The following is a 21,152-nucleotide window of genomic DNA, read 5'->3' as shown; positions in this document are numbered from 1 at the left end:
ACGTTCCCCAGAGAGAATATGAAATTTAATTATTTACGAACGTTCGTTCGCCTCCGATTTCTCTGCCTGTTTTACGAAATTTCTGTCGTTCGAAGTTTAATCGACAGGTACACGTATGCATCAACAAGGCTAACGTGCCTCATTTTTAACGTCGAAAAGCTTATCTGCGTTCTTAGGATACACAGCATTGCATACAGTGTATCAATTTATATTTCAACCAACCGGTTTCAAGAATCGACGTAGATCGATCCTTGAACGATTCTGATTGATCCCATTAATAACTTTTGTCGACGTTGATAGTTTCTTTTCTTTCTTTTCTTTTTTTATTTTTTTTCCTTCATTCGCCTCTCAATTTATCCTCGCGCTAGTTATAAAATCAAAATGAACTCTACCTGGAGGAGACATATGTGTCTGTGTTTATCCATAGTTATATAGGGTATGGTGTAGGAAGGAAAAAGCCACGAGTGTATATAATTATGAGACACCTAGCGATCGTTCCGCCCTATTTAATCCTAGGCTGCTTCGACTTGCAACCCTTTTGCCGACGGCAATCCGCGTAGATATCGTCGGGGAGACTTAGTACGTGAAATAGACGTCGGTGTTCGGGAACGAAGAAGAAATCCCTGCAGGCTGAATGCATCTTCTCTCTCTCTCTCTCTTTGTTTTTCTGTTTATTTCGCTGGAAGAGACTCGATAAACTCAATGTTTCGAATGGGTTAAATTCCTGAGGTTTTGCATCGCACGCCTCGGCTAGAATTCCGTCTGTATATGTGTATATACGATCAAATATATATATATATATATATATATATATATATGTATATATATGTATATTTATATATAAATACATATGATGTAGATGCGCGAGACCGATTAAGTTGGGCTTTCGACGTGGCCTTCGACGATCGATCGATCGGTGTGGATATTGCCGTTTCTCGGGCCCCTTGAGTATCGCCATCGTTGATCATATAACCTCGATGTGTCTATGAACTATGTAAAGAAATTCATTGATATACTTGTATCTACATATGTATGTAGTACATAAGGGATAAAGAAAACGAAATTGAAATTGCATTGGAAACTCTCCATCAACGTTTGTCACCTAAGATTAACTTTTATGGACGACAATATCGAGCGAGTTCTTAAGGTACGATAATCTCGAAGGACCTTTATCACTGAAATTCTGAGGATTCTATGAAAAAAGAAGGCAAATCTGCCAAGGTAGAAGAGGGGTACATTCTATACAGTGAAAAAGACGTTCTGTCGATATCGTTGTATTCTGCGGTATAATCCTCGGCTCAAGTGGAGTTATGAAAACGTAAGAAATAATGATGGTTCTTGCCTGACAGCTTGAAAGACGAGGATGATAGATCGATTAGGCCTATTTTTCTTTCGCACGCGATATAAGTCTAAAAATTTACTTTATCTTGTCGGTTTATGATCGATCTTCGTAAATACACGATTAAATGGATACTTAACGTGTGAACAAAAAAAAAAAAAAAAAAAGAAAAAAAAGAAAAAAAAGAGAGAAAAGGAAAACATTGTGATATATGCATGAATATAATGTATTTATCTCTCATTGGATATTCACCGACGAAAGAAATTCTCGATGACGAGAACGTTGGTTAGAACGTTCGTTCTATGATAATTTAAGGAAGCAGGGAATGGTCACGCGTATGCTCGCGTTCAAAGACTAATTCCTCGAAGGATCGCAAAGGAATAGTTTGTATCTCGAATTTCATATGTTCCGCGAACGCGACTGATAGAAGAAGAGTTTTTATCTCGTCGTTAACGCAATTTCTTGTGTCAAAGGGAATAGCTCGTATAGGTTCTGTTCAACGAAAGGCACGTACGCATCGGAAAGTTACGTATTTATTTTGGCTCGGAGCACTTGGCAGCGTGCTTCCCCTTCTTTTTAACCGCTTCGGTAATTACTGGAACCGCGTAACGTGGCTCTGGTCGATGCTTTTACGCCGCTGAGTCAACTCACTGAGACGCAACCCTCATCGTTGCTGTAATAAAACACTGCGAGTTTAATACTTTTCCGTATTTGTTAGCAAGTAAGGCTTAGTCGATTCTACTAAAACTACCTCTGTTATAAACTTTACGCGGGATTAGCTAACTTTTGGTTAATCCCAACTATCATCTTGATTTAAGGTAAACAAGATAAATACGAAGTGACAAAAAATGTATCTTTTCTTTGAGATACTAGTTACGAACTATCAACTATTTTTCCCTAAATATCAAAAGAAACGAATCCTTCAAGAGGTCGTTAAATAGAACAAAAAAGTCCATTTTCGACTATCTAGTTCCTCTAACGAGAAATTTGGCCCAGAAGTCTGTTCCATTTTGAAATTGGATCTACCTGTTATCAACATGGGGCGTAATGAGCTATTTTTCTCTCTCTCTCTCTCTCTCTCTCTTGGCACAGTATCCGAGTGTTTAGCTTAGCAAGATGAAATACTCGGTCGTATTCTCGAGCACGAGTGCTTTTGCTTGCTGGCGTCATAATCTGATTGTCCTTTGGCCGACACTATTTCGCTTGGAAGTTAGCTCGGACTACCTTAGCGAGCAGCTGCCGCAGTTGGTGCTCATCGACAGTTTAAATAAGCGTTCGATTTATGAATTTATTAACTGAATGCAATTATTAAGGTAAGTATTGTACACGCTCGATAATGTCATTGGGCGGTGCTATTTCGAACACGGACTTTTCTGAATATACATAAAGTGACATAAATTAAAAGCAACAAAGTGGAGAAAACTTTATAGCGTTCCAAAATCCAACAAAGTGCATCGACTTTTCTACTCTCGCTAAAGACCAAACTCTATAAGATGGACATTAACCGATGTCCTCTAATCGTCGCGCAAACTTCAACTAACGCACACCCACACGCACACCCACACGAATGCGCGTCCTTCCTTTAATCGGCTTAATACGTCGTCGACATTCGGCTTCCTTCTCGAGAAATATGTTATCGATTGAGAAACGATAGTCGACGAAATGGATGACTTTGCCCGATGGCGTAAATCATGTATTTAAACTCGTTGCATTATTCTCGTTTGAACATTGTTTTGGTTCAATCAATTTGTACTATGACGAATTTGCCCCACGGTTTCGAGTATAAACGTATAACACAGAAATAGTAAACGCATGGTAAACGCACAGTGCATTTGAATTATGTGGTGCTCGTAGTATCATTAAACGACAACGGTCGTGTCGTGTCATAAAAATGAAATGGAAGAAAAGGAATAGCAAAAGTGTCTCTTCCTTCGAAAGGAAGAACATGAAAAGAATGCATTAGTTAATTTCCCAACAGCAAGAGCTCTCAAGAAAGATGTAGTCCTTCGAAAGAAAAGTCTTTCGAAAGAATATTCAATGGCGTATATATGTATATGTATATATATATATATATATATATATATATATACACACATATACATATGTATGTGTATTACGTTGAAAGACCGATGGAGAAATGCACGGTGTTATTCCGGTAGTAGCGAATTTACGAATGCGGAGAAATGCGGAGCGTTATACCTCGAGTATTCCACTACAATCCAAGGTATTCCAAGATTCTACAGATCGCAATGAGCAGACCTTTCGCAATCTTTATTTACTCGTCTCGAGACTTGTGCTTCTACGTATGTTCGATATCCATCCCTCTCTCGTCGATGCTCGCGCTCGTACCAATAAAATAATTTATCTTTGCTCTCGTGCAGCAAACTAGATTGAACTTTCCACGTCCCCTCGTATCCTCTCGTGGCAGAAATTCGATGGAACAAATATTCTATGCGCGTCCTTTAAATCATAATTAATCATCGCCATCAAAGTTTGAAATAAAGAAAAATACAAGAGAGCCGAACGAGGACGGATACTTATTGAATTTCTTGCCTTGGGGAAGAGAAAAAACAGAGAGGCGACGAAAGGTGCGTCTCGTTAATTAAGCGAATTACTCGGCCTCCTTCGTTGATTGGAAATTGCGATAGAATGAGATCGGGCGCGGCGATGCGCGTTTTCCCAGATGCCGCGAAAGGGATCTTCCTTGGTCTCGCATGCGAAGATAATAAGATCACGCTGGATCAAGAGAAAGAAAAAAAGAGAATGAGAAATCTCTTTCAACTTTGTCCTTGGCTTTCGAGTCTGATCACTCTGATCGAGCTTTTTCGCTAGAAAGACGGACACGGATTCCAATCTCGAAGACCTAAACAATTTCTCTAGGCGTGCTTGGATTACAAGGGTGTAATTCAACTCGACGCGAACTTTGACGAGTTGATTCGAGGAAGGGTTCGCGACGAGCGTGGAAATGTTATCTCATAAATTCAAGTTCGTAGAGAGCCTTCGTTCGAAGATTTATCACATAACTCTCGATCGAGAAGTCGTTTCTATATATCGAAAGGGGAAAGTCAGAGAGTTGTGTTTTGGATCGTACGTTGCACTATGCGACAAGTATTTAGGTAGGGCGAAAGATAGATGGATAGATAGATAAAGAGAAGGGAGAGACCGAGAGCGTTACACCCCATTAAATTATTGTCAGTCCAACCGAAAACTCGTGCACTTCGTGCAGGACTATCGTTCGAGAGACTATGCACAAAGCACGTTCTCACAGAGAAGGTTGCTCGATGTAGCGAAAGAAATTTGACGTCTATGGATTACTGATATGGAAATATGTGCTTCTTCAACGCGGGGGGAATAGGCGTGTTCTTACTGAAAAAAAATGTTCGATCGTACCGCCAACGTTCTTTTTTTTTTTTTTTATTTTATTTTTTTGGATCCTACCTTCCGAGCACATCCCTGGAATAGTTACGTCATATAATTTAGGCTGGAGTCTTTTACCACGAACTTATCATTAACTTTTAACGCGATATCTTCGATCTCGCTGGTCGCAAAAACTAGTTTGCAGTCACAAAGTACGTTGGAAAATTTGTTCTTTCGAGAAGCGTAGCACGTTTCTGACGTTTTTTGACATATTCACATACGAAACTTGAGATCGAGAACTTGCTACCCGCTCTCTCTCTCTCTCTCTCTCTCTCTCTCTCTCTCTCTCTCTCTCTACTCTTCTATCCTATTTCCACTTTTGCCCATGATACTTTAAGAATACTTGTAATATTTATTATTCGTGTAGATATTTTTCAGCGATTTTACAAATTCGTATCATGCAAAAAAAACGAATAAAAGAGAAGAGAAGAGAGAGGGAGAGAGAGAGATTTCTCGCGTTAATGAGCGACGATATAATTCGATAGTCGTGTTCTTCGATAAAAAAGACTACTCTTAAAAGTTTCTACCGAGAAGAAGAGAAATAAGAATATAAAAAGCAACGATAGATTATTTTTAAGAGACGAAGAAAGGAGAAAGAATTTTCTAGAAAGACGGCTAACGAGATATCCTGTATATTATTCGTTCGTGGAATTTTCTCACATCACTGTTTGCAATGAGATAATCGATATCCCGTGTATGTTAAAAAATTTGCCACTGTACGATAGAAGAATGTATGGATCGATCTTGATAAATAGTTGCAATATATATAATTTTAAAGCACGATGTAGGATAAATTTTATTTCGATCGATTGCGTATGATTCGACGATATAAACTTTTTCTCGAACGATATATAGAAAATTATTCGTCTATAGATATTCATCGATATCTCCTGCGAACGCGCTAAGCTTCGAGTAATTAGGAGCGTTCGCGAAAATGAGAGATCGTACGTATACCTATATCGGATGCGTTCCGCCCTCCATACCATCCGTGGTGAACGAGAGTCAATCTGCTTATATCGTTTACCGATATACATATAAGTAGATACATGGTTCACTACATTTATATACATACATATATATGTATGTATATATATATATATATATATATATGTATATATATGTATATATATATGTGTATATGTATATATATATATATATATATATATATATATATACATACTCGATGTATATGTACGTAGATGATATAATGCACACACACACACACACACACGGTCTGTGGTACGCGCGCATGCTCGCGTATCCTTGAAATCCACTAGCCAAGCCGGAAGGCACGCAAAGAATTTCCAGCCTAGCAGAGATCAAAGCACTTCGGTTATATGGGAATAGCTTGTATACCTTTTTAGACTACGCTCTATTATCCTATTATCACCTTTCAACGTTACCTCGCTATGCCGTTGCTCGCTATTTATAATGAATCGCAAAGTCGTGTTTCCAAGAAACCCCGGACTCAAAGAAGGTCCCGTTTAAGCGTCCCTTTTCCTAGAATTTATTATTTCGTTTGGTTCGTAATAATTGAAAACGCAAAGCTCTGAGAAAGTTTGCTGCGGTATAACGAACCTAACCAAAGTGATGAGTTCTCGCGTTTGTGACCTTTCGACGAGCGATTCGATATCGGCCAGTCGTGGTGTTCGCATATGGTACTCTGCTAGTCTTTCTATTTGCAGTTTACTCCGAGATTTAAGATAACGTATGTACCTACATTGAAAGCGGTCCAAACTAAATTGGAGCTTTCGATTGTACGACTTTTGATAGATGACTTTATAAAATGGATAGGTTCGTTGAGTCGTGAAAAATATCCGAGATTGTTAGAATATTTGGGTCAATTGTCGGTCATTTTACTTTCAATATTTACTAGAGAATAAATAGATTCGAGAAAAAATTGCTTTGGTAAAAATTTGTTGCAGCTCATTCTATATATTCTTTCATCGATCGCGTGACTCTGACGAGCTTTTCCTTTCTTCGAGGGGTGATAAACACTTAACTGCATTCTAAATAGACACGGAAACTCGACGTGACTACGTTTGTTCGGCCGTGCAACAAGTCGGATTAACAGCTGTTCCGACGGAGCGCGCTGGCTTATAGGCAACGCGCTGATATGGCATTCCTATTTGGCACAAGTCCAACGCTCCTTTCCAAACTTCCTTTCTCTTTCCCTTGAACTTAATCGCTATATTTACGAATTATTCGACTATATCGACTATATTCGAATTATGCGGACTTGGTTGATCTCGTGTGAAAATATATTCGCTTTTGTCGAGAGAAAGATAAGAGAAGAAGCGAGAAAGAGAGCGAGAGAAATTTCATTGACGTTTTCATATATAATAATTCAAATGATCTCGTTCGTGCGTCTCTCTTGTGGTAAAATAATAGGAAGGTTAGTTATATAAAGCATCTCCGGATGGTATTATTCTTTCCTCGGGAGCGGCAATAACGCGATCAAGGGTGACGAACGCGTTTTACTTAAGCGTACGGACGGAGAAACTATCGGATTGCAAACTTATCGCTTCGGAGCGGAATATTCTACTGCTATTGCTGCTAGTATTGCTGAATAAGTAAAAGCTCGAATTACAGGACGACGATCCCTCCCTGCAGGACATCCGTGAGGATAGCGTCGAACGGATATTTCAAGTTCGATCGGATGTCTTGTCTCTGGCTGAGTTTAAAGGAGGATTCATTTGCGCTCCATCTCTCTTTTTATCTCCTTTTTCTCCCCTTTGTTGGAAATAAGACCAAGGAATTCTTGTCTTCTATTATCCGACAGGTACAGGCACTCAATTCTTTTCAAACATCGACATAGTTTGTAATTTCCTCCGTTACTCTTGTATCAAGCTGTATCGTTTCATTTCTTCTCCTCTTCTTCTTTCATCTTATGTCTTTGCCAGAAAGAATTAGTCGTAAATCAATAACATCGATCTCCGAGAGAATCCTGAGATCTACGTTAGATCCAAGAACATAAAGAATTATTCCTATTGATCGGACAAAGGTGACGAATCAGCAAGGATACTTTTTTCTTCTCTCTCCTCTATCGTTCAATATTGACCGTAAATCATATCTTCGTTTGAATTTCTAATAATAGACCTTCGCCAAGATTCTTGTCATTTGTAGAAACGTTTATATTACTTCGACTTTGTTTAAAGTATGTTGTTTGAACTAACGAAATGCGCAAGATAAACTTGGAATTGTATTACGATAGGTCGGATAACGATGACGAGAAACGTGACTTTCCTAGGGGTAAATCGTTTTCTCGTAAATCGTGGGAGTGAGTCTATATCGAATCCGATCGAAGTCTTGGAGGAAGCAACTCACGCTGGTAATAAAAGAGGATCCATCGAATTAGAGTTCTTAATAGTCGGATGGTTCGCTCGCTGCTAAAGCTTTTCCCTTTTTCTTCGATATCGTTCTATCGACGATAATATCGGTGGTGAAAAATACTCTTGACGGATAACGAAATGTATTTTTTGGCATTCTTTTTTTTTTTCTTTTCATATTTTTTTTTTTTTTTTGTTTCTTTTTTTTCTTTTTTCATACAAAATACCTAATTCGAAACGAAGCACGTTTGAAAAAGTTCGATCATGACAAAGTTTCACTCCGAAAACTCGTTAACAACTGTAGACAGAAAGAGTTATCTCATGGCCGTTAGAAGGAACGATCTTTCATCGTCTCACGAATGATCGCGAAAGACCATTTCGCAGTTCGATAATTTTTCAACTTTGTTTCCTCATTGACGTTCACATATGCTCTTTGCGAGAAGGAGTATTTTTTCTCTTGACTGTATAAAATTCAACCGATGCGTACCATATACCCGAGAGTAAAGGCTCGTCGAGAGAACAAACGAGTACAAACGAGCGCGTAATAAATACGTCAACAAGTAGACGAGCAAGTAGACGAGCATATGGAGATCGGGTCTATTTAACAAAATGATTTCGTCGAACGATCGTCAACCAAAGCAGAATTTATCGTGTATTTACGTTACGTAGATGAGTGTTATGTCGAACGTGTTTTAAACGTTTTTGCTCTTTCGACTGAGAATCTTGTGTATAAAATATATCAAAATTGTTACTCACCTCAGGAACGTTGTCAGAGCGTAGCAGGACGAAAAGCGTTTGAGCGCGACCCGAGACATGCACGCCTGACGTTCAAGGACCCGTAGGAGGTCCTCCGCCAGTGCTCTCTCGCTCTCTCTCTCTCTCTCTCTCTCTCTCTCTCTCGTCCTTGCACGCACACACGCACAGAGGAAATTGCGCGCACGCACACACGACCCAGACGCAACGCGCAGTAAAATGCGCTTTCCCTTCAAAAGAGCATCGACCACCGCTCGTCCTTTTCCCGGACTCGTCGACTTTTCTGTTGTACCGTACTCGTTTCCTTCATTAATCGAAAGTTGTGCGATGGCTGCGTAGATTGTAGCGACACGCGATTCACCGAGGACACGAGGTCTCTAATAGTAATAGTAATAATGGGTAGTAGTAGTCGTAGTAGTAGTAGTAGTAGTAGTAGTAGTAGTAGTAGTAGTAGTAGTAGTAGTAGTAGTAGCAGTGGTAGTAGCAGTAGTACGTAAGAACGTGTAAAGTATCGTCCAGCGGTCGCAAGAAACGACGAAGCGACGCCGGTGCGAAACGCTGACTGAACCACTGGCCAAGGAGAAGCGAACGCGAGGGGTGCTCCGAGCTCTCCCTCCTACCTTACCCTCTTCCTCTCATCCCCTTCTTGTCCTCCCTCCAGCTTCGCGTACACACGCCACGCAAGGAGGTACCGGCAACGATCCTACGATCCTGCGCGCGGTCGACGGAGAGAGCGAGCGAGAGAGCCACGGGGCTTAAGCCACCCTCTCACCTACGTTACAGCCTTCCCCATCTATATCCTCGATTTGTCATACCTTTCCGATCATTTTTTACTTCCCGCCTTTCTCATTTTAAATAAATGAAACAAAGGAAAAAATCCCTTTATAAAGTTCGATCGAGGGCTTAAGAGACTTTTCACTCGTGCGCTCGTTATCCTCTCTTCGATCGTTCTATGACGTTAATTGGAATGTGAGATAAAAGCTTTGAATCTTCCTCTATACACACATGTATCGCACGTATATCTACACCGAAATCGCGAGTAACAACTAGATTGCTCGTTAACCGAAACTGTATACTCCTCCCACAATTCCGAACTATTTTTTTCGTAATTAAACTTGTATTTATCTCCATTAAGGGTCCAGACTCATCCGTTCGTTCTCGTACAAAATTTACGAGCGACCTTGCTATGCGATACGAGTTATACAATATCGAAGTTAGGAAAGTATCGTCATTAGGCAGAGGTCCGAGTCGTACGCGGACAAAGCTCGAGCTAAGCTAACGACGTTGTCACGTCCGTCTAATGTTATCAAAATGGATCTCGTCGATCTCCTTTGTGTTTCTTCGAGGGTGCGACACTTTGCCAAAAAATTGGCAAAATGAAATCCGTACGAAAGGATCGTGCTATTATCCCCGATAATAAAGATTGAGGAAAAAAATGAATGATGAACGATTTCGACGTATATATTTTAATGTGGCCTTTCTTCTTTTTTTTCTTCTTTTTTTCTTTTTTTTTTTTTTTTACGGCATGTGACTCGCAGAAAAGTTACGCAGTAGGGGGTATGAGAGAAGGGAAATAAAGTTTCATTCGACAGTCGGTGTTCCTGAAACTTTTCCGATTTGAAAAAAATATATTCGAATCATCTATATTATTTACTGTGCTAAGATTTTTGCGTTTCTCGGTCGCATTCGTCTGTTGATCCCTAAATACTGTTTCATAAATAAACACGGCAAAACGTTGAGTTTTGAAACGTTATTCTCTCTCTCTCTCTTTTTCTCTTATCCTCTTGAATCTACTCTCGGTGGAATTACGCTAGGTTCTCGATGGTTGAAAGACCGTAAACTCGCTTGTTGGGAACCGCGCGCTTTTCAACTTCTGCAAAGATCAACGCATTCTACTCTCGACGTTAGTATTTACCGCCGCGTTTCGCTCGTTTGCTCGAGGCTACGAATAATAAAAATCGTAATGTGGCCGGATCAAAGAGCCACATGCTTTCATAATCCCTCGATGATATGTATTTGCTTGGATATCGACCGGTGCTGTCCGATGCTCCGGCTCCCTTATGATTTCATTTCTCTAATTACGACTTATTGACTGTACAGAAGGACCGTGCTTTCGATCGAGCCATCTTTTCTATTTGATATTCCCGAATAACGAATATTGTTATTGAAATTATTTCGGAATGAGACTTCTTAACGTTTTTAATGGATTAAGAGAAAAAAATGATGTATCGCGTGGGTATTACCGGAGCGAACTTTAGCCGGCTCGGTATTCAAATCGTATGACGTATGGGTATTGATAAGTAAAACCTCTCCCCCCCGAAGACTTACAAACTAAAGACATTAATGTACTTTCATCGTCCTCCCTTCTCCAATCGACCGCCAAATATTCTCGCTCTAATGTTCGGTGCAACCCAGATGCAACCGAATTGCCGACCGAATGTCGCGAGTACGTTTAACCATCGTTAGATCGTCATAAATATAACTCGTTACGACGTTATAAAGAAAAGTAGAAGAATTATCGATCAAAATTGAAGAGATATATCCTTTGTAATTTGGCAAATAAAAGTCGACGCTCGTTAACTCGATTTAACCCAATTGCGTGACGTTGAAGAACAAAGAAATCAATTAACACGTCCATTTATCTCGTTCCCTTTCATACGGAAATGATTTTTGTTATGAAAGTAGTGCTTTTTGATCCATCCAAACTTTATATCCAAAGTCTCATAAAACAAGGGAGGCGCATGGAATTTGTACCAACAATTTTCCCTTTAAACAATTTATCTGTTTTTTATGAGCATAGCTGCGAAACCTGATAACGTTTCAATGTTAAATGACGAGGAAACGTTTAATTATCATTTACGGTCTCGTATCGTGCTATATTTTTAAATAACGGACTACAAAGTCGATTCAGTCGAACTTTATTAACACTTGCTATTTTTATGATACTATATTAACAACGTTCTTTTATTCCATCATTCCAAATTCGTCTTAATTATCTAATACAGAATAGTGTTGAATCTTTTCAACCCTCGGATCGTCAGGCCTGTAAACTGTTTGAAGAAATAATTATTTAATCAGTATCTAATAGCAATTATCTTTAAGTTAATCGAATAAAAATCAAGTTTCCCTTCTCCTCTATGAGAGTCCTCTATTTATCATATAAGACAATATAAGACATAATATGAACATGAATGACAAAATCATATAAGGCATAATATGAAACTTGTTATATGAAAAGATTTAGAGGTTTTACTGGTCAAAAATTAATATACCTTTTATATGACATATAGTCAATTTCCATTAAGGAAATAATATGAAAATTGCTTAATCGTGACGCGTATACAGAAAGCTTATGCTCAGTTTTTTTTTTTTTTTTTTTTTTTTTTTTTTTTTATAGATACGCCATGTTCTTGTTACAAAGCTTTTCAAAAGGGTTAAGCTGAATATACTTGAAATAATTTTTCAATAGAAAAATGAATTTGTGATTAGATAATCAAGGAGAGGATATACATAAATATAACCTTAAAAATGTCAAAGAATGATTGAATACTTACTTGTAATATATTTGTTATATTTTTTAACTCTATCGCCTGTGTAATGAAATTTGTACTCCCAGAATGTATATACTATAATAAATGGAAGGGTTACTACGCATGTAGTCATAACAGGATTTGTGTTCCATCCCAATTTCCAAAGGAATTTGATCTTTTCGGCTAAAATGTAATAACCAAATTATTAGCATACATTACGTAATGTATAGAAATGAGTTGAATTTTTGTACCGAAGCTTTTCCCATAGTGAGGAACCAATATTTCTCGAACTCGATTGATTTTAATAAAACGCATTTTATTCTTTCGAAGCGAATAGCTTCGTCAAAATATTTCAATCGGTACTGACAAGAGAACGAATATAATAGATACGTTTTACTCAGAGCTATTGCAGCGCCATTGATAAAAAACAAGCGCCATCTGAATGTCAAGTATAGGTTCGAGTTTCGTCGACGGGAACGTTGCCGGGTAACGGAACGACCGACGTGCCTTACATTTGATTTCAAATGTATTTGCGTTAATTGTTGTTTTTTTTCTTTCTTTTTTTTTCTTTTTTTTTTTTTTTTTGATCGATATTAATGAACAACAATAAGCCACGACCGCGATATATCTTTAATGAGAAATAAGATAATTCGCGATTGTAAGATCGTCCGCAATTATCTTCCTCTCTTGATCTCGTATATTCGAGATAACGTTTATCTCGAGTACGAGGAATTTGGATAGGATAAAGGTGAGTTTGTTAAACAATCGAATCGGCGCATATCATATGGTTGATTTTTTAGATTTTATGGAAAAAGATCAACTTTGTTCGTCTTTTCTAGGAAGAAAGGCAAGTTTGAAAAAAAGATGGTGACTACAAAGGCGGGAAGATCGAGCGATGCAGCGTCATCTTGCGCCTCGTTGTGGAGACGTTCGGTCAAACGGCAATATGGCCGCCGTCGCGAGATCTTTAATTAGTGACAAACGAAACGAACGTCGTGTTTTTTTCGCATTTCGGTGTCAAAGAAGGCGATCGTCGTTGGTTGGGTCGAATGGCGTAGGCCCCGTCGGGCCTAGAGGTTAAGGTGAGTACATGAATTCTCACGAATCAAATTGGTCATCGAGAGGAACGATCGACGCCCCTGTTACTCGGCTCGATATCGTTCGTCTCTCGGTTTAGCAGCGGCCTTCTTTCTTTTCGTCCACCTTTTTTTTTTTCCCCTCTTTGCATTCTTTCGAGGAAACGTCGCCTGCGAATACGCGCGAGTTTTCTTCCATCGCGACATTCTTCGATCTTCTCGAAAACTTTCTCGTTGTCTGGAAGACATTGGTAAAGCGAGATAACGTGTTGACAGACGCAACCGTACGTAACCGGAACACGCGTTAACGCGAATTATGTCACTGCATTGACTTTTCGATCGACACAATCGAAAGCTCGCTCGAATTTCTTTCAAAGTCACTCGTTTTAACGGAGAAACGTGGAAACGTCAATCTCGTGCGATCGTCCTCTCATTTGCACATTCCTAGAAGATGTTTACGTTATCTTTGGGGGTTAAGTTTCCCTTTGGGCCTCCCACATCGTTTCCAATCGCAGTTGCTGTCGTCGATAAGGAAGAAGAGAGCCTTTTCGCGTCTTTGTTTCTTCGCTGTTCGTTGCGGTGGCGCCACACGGTTTCGTCGAGCGCTTCCTCCGGTGGGGTGCTTCGATAACTTCAACGCGTCCGATAACTTTATTTTACGTAACGCTCTTTCTGATATTTTGGCAGAAAATTGATAAAGTAAAAATAATGAAAGAACAGCGAGGAAACGGCTTGGAAGATCTTGAATTTCAGAAGTAAACGATAAATATTTCAACTTTTTCGCATCCACGATCGGCGGTACTATCGTCGTTTATTTTCAAGATCTTTCGTCAGGGCCAAAATCGTTCTCTAAAATGTAATTCGCGTTTTTGAATTATTATTCAATGTTTATGAAAACAGGGACTTGTATTAATAGCAAAGTTTCTCGCCAAATTACTTTGTTGCATTATTTTAACATAGACTATAGAAAAGACAGCGGTGTCTGTTATACGAGGATAAGCAGGGAGAGACCGTGCTTAGAATTGGTTCTTTCAGTGACAAATTACTATTATCTATCGTCCTTTGCGAAGCCAAAAATTTCGTGGCATGTTCGCTAAAGAAGAGTAATAATAGATCTCGCTCGTACCATCTTGTCCCTCTCTCTCTCTCTCTCTCTCTCTCTCTCTCTCTCATTATCCAATCCTAGGTATTACGAAGCAAGTCCTTTCGTTAATTACGTTATTGTTATCGTTTAACGAATTAGCATTATTCGCAAGAAGAAGAGCGGGATGGATCGAATGGTTCCTCGAGGAAAGAAGAGGAAGAGGAGGAGGAGGAGGAGGAGGAGAAAAGAGGCGAAGGGATTCTTGCGGTTGTCGCAATTGCGCTTCTTGCTGCGCTCGTCGAAGGATTTTCGCCAAATCCCGGGGGGATTCCTTCCGCGCCACGTCGCATCCCGAGCGTGGAATTTCGGAATTCGTTGCCAAAAAGCGGGCGGCGCGTCTGCGCTCCGATAAAAACCCACTCGATTCGAAGACACGTGCTCCTACGGGACCACACACGTGGCTGCATACACGGAGTAACTCGAAATACGAAACTCTCCGAACTCGCCACATATTTTTTCTGTTTTTTTTTTCCCCCTTCCTCTTTCCTCTCCTTCAACGATTTTTAATTACCTCCGGTAATAGATGACGGACGACGATACGCTCGCTATTATCTCGTTCGCGGGATGTTTACGTGACAGCCGGCGATGTTGCTCGGTTAAGCGTCTCTCCTTCTTTCTTTCTTTCTTTCTTTCTTTCTTTCTTTCTTTCTTGGATGAGATAAGTCCGCGGGAGATCGTCGTCGTCGTCGGTAGACACGGGAGAGAGCCAGATTATGTAGGTGCACATATACAATATACGCATGTCGATCGGTACGCGTATCGAATTCATTTATTCATAGTCCCGCCCACGCGATCCCATTCACACCTGCACAACCGAGTCCTTCTGTCAACGATAAAATCTACGCCCCGTGGTGTTTGTTCAATTTCACGATTAGCGGCACGGCACGGGACGGCACGTGGTGTGGCGCACGGTCTTACGATCACCGGAAACCGCTAATTCTTCTTTCTAATCTTCGCGGACGATCGTGTCTCGCGTTCGTTCCATCTATTATTTCTTTTTTTCTTTTTTTAATGAAACGCGGCGACGCGTTTAAAGATGTTCTTTCTTGGAAAATGCGTAGCAAGCTTCATTGAGGTGTAATGTTTTGCATTTATTGGCAAAAATAGTAGGCGCCGCTAACACCTGTCGCTTCGCGGCGCGCTTTTGCTCTGGCTTTTCTCTTTTCGTTAATAGTTAACTTTGGTAAAGACGGCGACGAGGCAGGGGAGCTACGACAAATCGTTAGGCCATGGCTACCTTGGCAAGTGATAGCGATTATTTATTCGCCTGCCGTGGCTATTGCGGTTGTGCAATAACCCACAAGTACGCTTACCAGCGTCAGAGGGTTTGCCGAGAAAAACCGGCGACGATCGCGAACACGACGCTGACGATTTACGCAAGACTTTTTCCGATCGAACAACCGGTACGGTAAAACACCATATCCGGCGTCTTTATAGCCCTCGCTGACTTTGCTGCGCTCGCACTTTTAACTTTGCCTTCGCCTTCGGAGAACGCCGTTTCTTCTGATTAGGGAGATCGCTCGGAGATCGAACGGAGATCGAACGGAGATTAGAATAGGAGGGCGAATGAAAAAAGTTTCGAGGAACGCTTGGAATGCAGTCGTTAGAATTTCAACGAACGCGCGCTCCGATGCGTTGGGCTTTTTTTTTTTTTTCCTTCTTTCATTTTCATTTTTATCATCAAAATCGACGATCGCGTCGAATAATCTTTCGTTCGTTTTGCGATGATTCATGCCGCATCAGACGGATGCCCGATTTTCGCCATCGGAAGCCAACGTATGGTTACGAGCGTCGATCGACATTCGAGGATATTCGAGAACGCGTACAAGTACGCTAAGAGATGTATGTCTCTTTGCGTCACCAAAATACCAACTGTGTTTTCTCCTCTCTCGAAGGCGAATTAGAGAGAGAAGGAAAAGAAGAAAAGGCGGACGTGTGCGGTCGTTCCCGCACGAAGAATTCGTGCATTTGGCCAGTCGCGCTCGCTTTAAAGGCATCCACAATACTAAATCACGAAAATCGCGCTATCTGCCAAAAGGACGATAATATACCGAGAAGCGCACGACCATTTCTCTCTCTCTTACTTCTCCCTCTTCCTATCTTTCTCGCTCATCCTCCATAAGTCGTTGTCGCGTTCGCGCGCACGACAACGCGAGCGCCTAATCCATGCCAGCTTTTGCTTCACTGCCAAATTCAAAATACGTGGACGTAAAAGCGACTGAGATCTCTCCATTTGCCTTCTCTTTTGCTCTTTCAACGGCGACCTCGACGAAATTGAGAAGAAAAAAGAAAATAACGTAATTTAATCGACCATTGTCTCGTTTAATTTGCAGAATTTATCGCAAATTCTTCCTGAGACGTGCGTCAAAATTCAAGAAAGTCGTCGCTATATCCGTGACTCGTTTACGACTTTAATATCGTGTCAGAAGAAATGCGTAGTTTCTACTAAGCGTTACGGTGACCATTTTTTTTTTTTTTTTCCACGTCAGCCGTTACTCCGAAAAGCTTTTTCGGCAGTAATCCAAATTTCGATAGGCCGTGCCTTTAAACCCATCGTCAAGCCTACGCACGAAACCGTACTTTTTTCTTTTCTCCTACGTTACGCGACTTTGACGTACTCTTTGTGAGCTTGATTACGATCAATGAAATGTCGTACTTCTTCTTTTTTTTTTTTTTCTTTTTTACTTTTTTATTTCGAGTAGGTGGTAAACGCGTAGGTTCGTAATACAGCTGTCGAAACCAGATATTGTTTTGCAGCCGCATGCGTTAGATGCGATCATAATTAATTAATTTATTATTATTATCGGTAATAAATGTTAACGTAGAAATTTCGTCAAGCGTCACCATTCGATTAGATTTATTTATTTATTTATTTATTTATTTATTTATTTATTTAAGGATTCGATCGAGAAAGAGATGATGAATGTACGCTGACTCGAATGGCACGCGGTGTATTTTCGAAAATTGAAGTCATAATGCGTCCGGGACCTATATCACGGAGTCGGCCCGCACCTGCTTGAGCTTGTCAAGCGTTAGTTCGGATTATTAACTCCCTCGGTGGCAGAAATTCCAATTTACACTCCGTAAGCAGACGAATTGACTTGGCAGGTGGATATTACCATTTTGTTGAAAGCGCATAGTTACAGTCTATGTTACTCCTTCATCTCTCTTCAACTCGCTTATTGACTGTATATTATTGACTTGGCGGTTAATTTCATTGGTTCGTATGCGTCAACGTAAAAAAAGTTTCTATCGGGGGAACGGCAAAATGCTATAACGTAAGGAATGATTTTGGCGTACGATCGGGTGAAGCTTGCGACACTCGTATGTGGGTATGTGTATGTACACCGAGAAGCTTTATTGCTGCACGCATCGGAGGACGTAAAAATCGGTCACGAGACCGGCGTAAACACGCATCGCCGACACGAAAACCGAAATAGTTAAGCCGAATTCTCAGACCACCGTCGGCTTAGACCGACTATGCTCGTCGTTGCCATTTAACAACGCTCACGCTCTCGTCTACCGTGGATCAAGACTGTGGATTAGAATACTGCACGGCTCTTAACGAATTTAGAGAACTCTACGAGAGCTTTGCTTTTCGTTAGATTTCAACTAAATATTTTCTACTTCGAAGAGAATCCTCGAAGAATTTTCTTTTATGCGACGACGCTGTCGAGAACCTTGAAATAAAGGAAAGAAGAAAATCTTGACCGTTTTTATATACGGGACACCCGTTAATTCCGTCTTTATCGAGAAATCCGGAGATACAAATTATGAGTCTCGGCGTATTTTGCATTTAAATTTCTCACGATGCGCGTCCATTAACTTGTGGGCGCTCCGCAAGTTTCTGCGAATAATATCGTGGTTAAGGAGAAGGGTGAGAAAGAGCGGTAGAAGGAGGATCGCGAAATAACGTCGTCAAGAACCAACGAGACAAGCCATTTATTGCCTTTATATTTTATCGTCGCCTTTATCTTAATCTTAAGTGCCGAGTATCGCCAATTTTTTTCGTAGTTTAGTCATTCTTGCGAAATAGTAAAGTGTTGGTTTTACTACTCCTCCGCCGATATCCGATAACGTTCGATTTAATTGGAAAGCAGTTTATAATAACGCGAGTAAATAGAGAGAGCCTCGGTAGATGGTGGTGCGCGTGCGTTAATGCGCCGATTAACAACTTTGGACGGATTCTTAAATCGAGGATATCTCATGACCCAGTATCGCGAATCGATTATGCGAACGTCATATTAGCAGGTAGCGTTGCCAGCACTACTCGTTAGCGAGCCGTGCTAAATAATTGCCCACAACTGATTTTTATTTTTCTTTCTTTTCAAACCGATCGATATTATCATACGAATGTTCACCCAACGATCTTTTCTCTTGCACAACGATTCTTTTAATCCATTTATTATAGTATACTACTCGAGTAGAGTAGACCGAGTAGAATTTATAATTGTTGCTCGTCCGAGCACGAAAGAGCTTTGGATCTTTGCTGACCGGTATCGTAGTTGGGATGCGTTCGAGCGTAAAGATCTCTGATTCCCTACAGGAGGCAAACCAATTATATTATTTATAACCTCGAACTAATCTGATTACGAGTTGTTCCCTTTCCCAACCATCCTTCCTTTCAATTTAAACGGCCCTCCTTGTTGTTGTTCTCCGCTTTCTCCCCCATCTCTCTCTCTCTCTCTGTCCTTTCACCAACACCAAATTCGAAGCAGCGATCGAGTATCGTCCTTTTTATCGTCCTTTCAGCGACATAAATCGATCGATTCCGCGAGAACGAGTTTATTTATCCGCTCGAGTCGATCGAGAAGCGACCGGAAGAAAAAGTGACGAAGCGTCCAGCTCTCTCTCTCTCTCTCTCTCTCTCTCTCTCTCTCTCTCTCTCTCTCTCTCTCTTACTCGCGCGCGCGCAGGAAGATTATAGGAAAAAGAGCGATCCGTCTTGCGGCCTCTCGTTGCCGATCGGTGACTTTTATTAAGAATTTCAGAGGGTTTTACTCGAGAGTCCATCGAGCGACGACGCCTCGTGCGTACATGCGTTAGATGGAATGACACGAGTGTTGGAGGAGTAAGAATTTCAAAATAATAAATAGGTCGTTGCAGAGCTAGCTCTATTTGTTTCTAAAAATGTCGGGTCTTTGTCAAATTTAAAAATAAAGATGGGTAATATTTTTGTGGAGGAGAGGAAGGGGATGGAGAAGAAAAAGAAGAAACAAAAATCTGCGGAGCTACCGGCCGAGGTGTACGATGACGTCAGCGAATCCATGACTAGGTCAAGGATACCAAAGAGGATCCTAATTGTTCGCGTCGACCTTTCTGCGTTTCGGCTTTCCTTCATCCTTACGTCTTGCTTGAAAGCCGATTATTCTCTTTGGGCGGCATCAATGGAAACATCATCTTGCCGATTACGTCAGTCTCTCTCTCTCTCTTTCTCTCTTCCCTTCTCTCAGCAAACTTGCTCTAGTATTTTAACTAAAAAGACTACCAAGGCCATCCGATCGATGTTATTTTTCTTGGAGAACCTCGTGACTTTCGAGCTTCTTTTACTTTCTGTTTTTTCTTCTTCTTTTTTTTTTTTCTTTTTCTTTTTTTTTTTTTTTTTTCTTTTTTTCGGTGTAATTCTTCTTTATTAACCAGTTCAATAAATCAACGCATTGAATTCTTTGTTCTCTCGTTGTTTTTTCAAGGAGCGTTCGTGAAAAAGAGGTGATCCGGATCATTTTGCACGTTACGTCAAGGACGTACCGAGGGGCTGTATAACGAGACACGAAATATTTGTGATTCAACATTAATATTCTTTCACGGTGAGAAGCTTTCGACGTATGCCAGTAAACGTATAAATTCGGCACGCGTAAACGCATATCTCCGAGCCTTTACGATCGGACTGGCTGTAAAATTTTCTCGTAGAACGACCGCGTATAAACTCACGTATCCCGTTGTTACGGGTTAAGATCGGACAAGAGAAAAAACCGAAAGTTTGTCGAGATTTTGTCGATCGGCGAAAACGGCCGAGGCTCGGTCGTGGCCTGTAATAACTTGAAAATATTGTTTTAGATATGTTTTGTTTATTTTCTCTCTATTCTATGAATTCTCTCTGGCGAAGTCGAATAGAATATGTCAACAAGCAGGAGGTAAATATACATTGGCGCGAACAAGTCGGAGAAATATCATTGTTTACTTTCTTTTAATTCTCGTAACGGGAAAGGCATTCCTTCAGAAATGTTCTGCGCGTTACGGACGCAACCCAGACGCTGGAAAGTCCGACACGAATTTTGAGCGTTATCGCGCGACGAGATCGCTCGCTCGCGCGCGCGATGAATCGGGCCGACTGGATCGAGAGAAGAAATCCTTAGGTACGTTACGAAATCCAATTACCTTCCCCGTTAGGAAGCACCGTCTGCTCGAGAATGATAAAACAACGTCGTTACGTTTTCATGCCCGTTGACACCAGTCTTACGAGTTTCACTTATCAAAGGGTTTTAATCGTTCCTCGTACGATCTTATCGATCGGTGAACGTGTGTATTGGCCCGTGTTATACGGCTTCGCCTACACTTGTTGAC

General features: G+C 40.7%; 1 protein-coding gene across 7 annotated transcripts in view; it reads left to right on the top strand.

Moving 5' to 3' along the window:
- The window catches only part of LOC124953951 (DNA N6-methyl adenine demethylase), a 186,644-nt gene that overhangs the window by 19,693 nt on the left and 145,799 nt on the right, over positions 1-21,152 (top strand). For 4 of the 7 annotated variants that reach the window (XM_047506176.1, XM_047506123.1, XM_047506119.1 and 1 more), the window contains exon 1: positions 13,224-13,450. The exons of 2 other annotated variants lie outside the window; for them this stretch is intronic. The gene's annotated coding sequence lies outside the window, so the exon portion shown is untranslated. Of the gene's footprint in view, positions 1-13,223; positions 13,451-20,832; positions 20,945-21,152 lie in introns of those variants that run through there. One more of the 7 variants, XM_047506167.1, reaches the window with a different exon arrangement.

This window comes from Vespa velutina, chromosome 1, assembly GCF_912470025.1.
Source record: "Vespa velutina chromosome 1, iVesVel2.1, whole genome shotgun sequence".
Classification (NCBI taxonomy): domain Eukaryota; kingdom Metazoa; phylum Arthropoda; class Insecta; order Hymenoptera; family Vespidae; genus Vespa; species Vespa velutina.
This window is presented reverse-complemented; position numbering and strand designations above follow the sequence as displayed.